At 40.5% G+C, this 5,676-nt stretch overlaps 1 long non-coding RNA gene across 1 annotated transcript; it reads left to right on the plus strand.

The window, feature by feature from the left end:
• Positions 1-553: 553 nt before the first annotated feature.
• On the plus strand, positions 554-4,414 carry LOC109735859 (uncharacterized). Its single transcript, XR_012183449.1, has 7 exons — positions 554-707; positions 826-951; positions 1,044-1,219; positions 1,341-1,567; positions 2,300-2,371; positions 2,913-3,073; positions 4,007-4,414. It is a non-coding gene; the product is annotated as an uncharacterized lncRNA (long non-coding RNA).
• The last annotated feature ends 1,262 nt before the right edge of the window (positions 4,415-5,676 follow it).

Here is a 5,676-nt window from a genome sequence, read left to right on the forward strand (position 1 = left end):
CCGGATGCTGCTGCTCCTGTTGTTGTTGGTAGCCTGAAAGAACGGCAGGCTGCGGCGTCGTGCTCGCCTCGGCCTTTCCAGGGCTTGGTCCCGAGCTACAAGGTCCGGAGGATGTCGGTCGCCAGGTTCAGCCCGCACCACCCGAGGAAGAAATCGGCCATCGTCAGGCTCTCCTTCCAGAGGAGATCGTACGAGGGCGATGAAATGACCGAAATGAGTGAGTCAACAACAGCACTTTCATCTACTTATCCAGCAGTACCATTTAAATTGTTCATCAGCATTTCGTTTATGCTTTGCTGACAAAACTGACGATAAATTCAGCTGGCTCGGCGAAGTACCTGTACCCGCCGAGAGCGGGCTTGAGGCTGCCGTATTCGACCGACGAGAAACCGTCGGAAGGCTGCTGGTCGGTCCTCGAGCCGTCGGTGTTCAGAGTCAGAGGGGGAAAGGCCTCTTCAAGTAAGAAGCAATGTTACTGAGACTCCTGATATGCATTCATCCACTGTGTATATCTTCTATCTGGATGCCTGACTGAATCTTTCGAAATTGATTGCAGAGACAACAGGAAATCCCTAGCCCCAAACTAGTCCCCCTACACCCCGATTGAAGCAGACATGTTTGCCCGCGCAAGGAAGGTGTGCCACATTGCGCTCCCGTCGCTGAATCCCCATAACTCCTTCCCTTCGCTTCTCATTGTGAGCGTTCAGGTAATTTTCTCATGTTTCTTCACCTACTTAACCAAGTAGTGTTGATTGCTTAGTACATTTTTTTGAGAAAAATGATTTGTTGGTCTGAGCTCAAGAGGTTATTAAATGATCTGTACAGTTGCCTACCTATCCCACTACCATGTTCGGTGAGAACGACGGCGACGGTGTAAGCCCGGTCCTGTGTTTGTAGATATTCGACAGCTTTGACAAGGAGATTTCTCCTCGGCTCAAGGACAGCATCAAGGTAAGCCAAATTAATTGCATTTCAATGGCATCATAATATAACCCATTTTGAGTACGCCTGAACAAATTTCTGATGAGTTCATGGTTATGCAGAGTGTGATGAATGAGGAAACGAAGAAGGTCAAGGGGTTCCCGGGGGACAACAACGTGCCCTACACAGAGAGGCTGAAAATTCTGGCTGGCATTATAAACCCTGAAGACCTGCAGCTCAGCACCCTGAAGACCTTCAGAAGCCGGTGTTATCTAGATCCTAGCACAAGTTCTACAAGGTAGTAACCAGTTATACATGCTTCCTCACATCTCCATCAACCCACATTTGCTCAAATTCCTAAGTTCTTGATGCACCCCCAGTCCCGACTGAAACATCTGCATCTGTTCATTGTGATGTAGGGATCCATCGTCAGCGTCGTTCATTGATTCAGATCCATTGTGCCATTGGAATGACTTGGATTCTGCCGTTGTCACCAGCCTGAGGTTCAAATCCTAGACCTTGGCTACTCAGCTAGAAGCTATGTCAGACCAACTTCATTTAGTTCTTGAGATTTTTTGTGGCTTTGGATTTATAGTCTACGAGCAATGCTCATGCTTCTGTGATTCCTTCCAGCTCTAAAATACATGTATGCTTTTCTCTATGTTGTACTACTAAACTATATGTGGCCATCATATTTTAGATAAATGATGATGTGGTAATGCACACCTTTTAAATGCTGCACGTGTGGTTCAGTAAATCCTCACTATCATGTGTTGTGGCGTCCGTGTTGTTTTCAGAGCTTGAAGCAAGCAGAACACTGAATATATCTTTAGGGCGGAAGATATATTCAAAGTCGTCTCTTGTACTAATGTTCAGGGCAATGGGCGCTTGATATTTTAGGGCAGAAGGCTGAAGCAAAGAAAGCTGCCGCTCTTTAGTATATCTATAGATTTGCGGCTCTTTGAGCTGTGGTACATTTGATTCGAGACCCGGATGAGGTCGGTTAAATTAGGATTAAAGTCTGCACAATAACTAGGAACGCCGAACAAGCAAGGCTATTCAGATGAAGTCTGCACTTAATACTATAGGTTTCCTTTTGGGCTCCTGTACAGCTTCGCTAGCATCATAAATTAATTGTGGGATATAATGCATAGTAGTAGCTGCTTCTGTTTATTGTGGAAATCTTCTTAGTTTATAGGTTTCCTTTTCGTCTCTTGTACTAATGTTCAGGGCAATGGAAATCTTGTATAATAATCTGTACGTAGTTGATACTAACAACAGAAGGATGACATGTTTGTTTTTGGGCATAAAGTTATGCGCTGATCCTCTTGCATTTGGATTCCGGTCTTACCCTGACTATGCGGATATGCTATTCTAGGTTGGTTTTACGTTTCTTATTGGAAGAGTGAGATGCACAGGACAGAATCCAGTTTGTATCAACGCCTCATTGGTAAGCATGCTCAGGTTTAATGTTACTGCAAATTCCTCCCTAATTTCAGCCCTAGGAACTATACCAGATCATCATAAGGGTGTGTGAACTCGCACCTGGTCTTGATGCTATTTTTGCTGCATGGTAGTCATTGTTTTTTTATGTCTTGCCAGATGACCTCTTAAGTTCCTATTTTATTTTATTTCTCTTAAGAGTGGTGTCTCTTGCAGAATAGAATCATGTAGATTCGGCTTCATAAAGAAATAGTTTTAAGGGAGGACTTCAAAGAGTATTTTTGCCAAATTTGGTAAAGTGCGGGTAAATTGATTTTTGGTTGTCCTTTTTCTTTACAATTGGTCGTGGAGCTTCTTGGATTAAACTTGTAAAGAGTAGTATTGGAAAGCCTCATTTTTGTAAGATGCTCTGGTATTTCCGAGTAGAAGAAAGCAAAGCCAACAATGGTCGTTAGAAATTATTAGTACTCTACAAAATTTGTAACACATCATATTAATTGGGAACTCAAATCTTGGTTGCAAAATTTAGATCTGTGCTATAAATGCAGGCAATACAAAAGGTAGGAAGACCATACGAAGACCAATACAAATAGGAGGATGCATGAGCTTCAGATATGATTGAATTCAGTCTGAAGATGGAGACTTGAAGGAGGAATTAGTGGAGAATGGGAAGGTGGATAGAACATGGGAACCAATCAAATACGTGTAGGTATGACATGGTGCTTTTTTTAATCTCTTGCGGATGTCAATATTTTTCTACAGTTACATATATAAAACTGAATCACAAAGGATTTTATTTTTGATTAGGTACACCATAGAATAGTCTCACATCTTGGTTTATTTATTACCCTGTTTAAATATCAACCAACATGCTTGTCAAATTTGTAATTTATAATTTGTTATTTGCTTGCCTCAAGGCAATATTCTCCCAAGATATATATCTCTCTGTGTGTGTGTGTGTACTTGGACAGAAACACTTCCCATACTCGAGGTCTCAGTTAATGTACTGCTGTTGAATTCTTCTGTCACTTTTGATACAAAGCTATAGCTATACTTTCATTTGCCAAGAAGATAAAATAGGTTAAATACTGTGATTTAGTTACTTTCAGATTTTGGTATATTTTGAGAAGTGCTCCACAAATATGAATGAAAGGAGCTTGTATTTGAGGTAATAGTCTAGGAAGTTTTATTTAAGATATCATCTGTGTCAATGAAAAATAGTACTAGACGTGTGAATAAAGGCCACCTATGACATACAAAGTACTGTAATAAAATCGGAGGGCTGGGGAAGTGTTGGACTGGAGCCTCGCCCCCATGCGGTATGCTCTGTCCAAGTACGTGCTCCTGTTCGCCACATCTGCATACTGGATGAAACCTGCGTGCTAATTGCGTATTATGTGCAAGTCAGTATTGAACGCTCTGTATTATTGTTCCAGAGAAGTAAGTTTCAACAGTTTCCGTGACATTTCATGTATGTTCCATGCAGTAGTCTAGGTGGGAATTATATTGATGATTTCATTTTACCTTCATATCTGCTGAATTTTCTTACCAAACACAAAAGCTTTGTGTCTTGAGGTGTTGATAGAAGTGAACATAATTCATGATACAATCCTGATACTCTGAAAATATTTTTATGGTTCAGTATTCCTACGAGGGGAGTGAGTATGAGTGGATCAACACGTGGAGCAGCTGCTGCCTATGAGGCGAGTGAGTGGAGACGGCCTGATCTGTGCAGCGGAGGGGCTATAGAAGCTCGAACGAAAGATTCGTCGCCAGCATCGGAGCAATTTATTGGGCAGATCGATACTAAAGCTCATGCATGGACGTGAAGGCATGTCTTTATTAAGTTCAATCTTTGGAAACTTGGCATGTGACGCTGTGTAAAAATAGAAGATGCTAGAAAATTGTCTCTGGCCAATTTCGTATGTAGCTGTGAGCATTGCTAATTTTTGTCAACATGAATGATATTTGGACTATTTATATAGCTACCATGTGCTGAACAAATTGTCTGATTAATGTAACCCTCCCGAATAGATTGGTGTGTGTGCCATGTCATTTGGTCTGCGTTACACTAACAGAATCATTTTGTCAATGCCCGGTCCATTAATACTCTTTCAAAATTTTGTTTTGACTGCAACGTTGTAGTTGTTTTTTCTGGTATGTATGATAAGCATAGGTGTCAATTTTGGAGCAGATGATAGATTGTTGGTTGTAGTGATCTGATATTTTCATGACTATTCATATCAATGATTATGCTTGCCCCCATGAGAAACACACCAAGAAGAAAAGATAGTGAGATAGGGAGGGGAAGAGAAAGATGACGAGGAGATGCATTTATCTACCGCATCACAAGTATGAAATATCATCACATGTCAATTGTCTATCACTCCCATATCACATGACATTTCTCTTTGTATATACATTTTTAGTAGCATATTTTTTGTTGTGCATATATTTTGTTAGCCCGTGGCAACGCACGGGCATTCTACTAGTCAGAATAAATGATGAGCAAGAGTGTGATAAGATTTTCAAAAGAATCGGGAACCAACGACTGATGCACATATATCCTTTGAAATTACAAGAGTTTTATCACGAGGCAAATGATGCTAGCACTGTCAGGAGGTTGTCATGTGCCACACAGATCATGACACGAGTAGACGCCTAGGATAAAGGGTATAGTGGAGCTCGACCTAGAATGGACCTTTCCATTCTTTTTTGCTTGCTTTCTCACTCAGGCATGTCATCCACTAGCTCCGGAAAGTCACCTTCTCAGCCCGAGCTCAAATGAGCTTGGGTGAACAGTAAAATTGAAAAAAAATCAAAAACAAATAATTGTTTGTGTGAATTTTTTTGGCAAATGTTCAAAGAGCTTGAAAAATTTCAACATGAGATCACATTTGTGGAAGTCATGGAAAAATAAATAAAACAAGTGCTCTAAAATGCTTTCGAAAGTATCATTTTTGGGGTATCGATTTTGTTTTTTCCCGCGCCTTCCAGGAATGTGATTCCATAATGAAAATTTGCAACCTCTTAGAACATTTGTCAATGTTTGTAAAATAAATTCATTTTTTTATTTTTTTCGATTTTACTGTACATCCGAGCTCATTTGATCTCGGGCTGAGAAACTCCACTTCCACTAACTCCTCTACATTGTGTGACACAATGCTTACGGTCGTTTTTATATTTGTAGTCATGCGCTAACCTTAAATTAACTTAGGAATAAATATTCTACTACCTTGGTTCTTAAATAATTAACTTAGAAACAGAGGGAGTGATTGTTGAGCTGTGGATCGATTACTAAGATAAATTTAT

Source organism: Aegilops tauschii, chromosome 5 (assembly GCF_002575655.3).
Source record: "Aegilops tauschii subsp. strangulata cultivar AL8/78 chromosome 5, Aet v6.0, whole genome shotgun sequence".
NCBI classification, from domain to species: Eukaryota; Viridiplantae; Streptophyta; class Magnoliopsida; order Poales; family Poaceae; genus Aegilops; species Aegilops tauschii.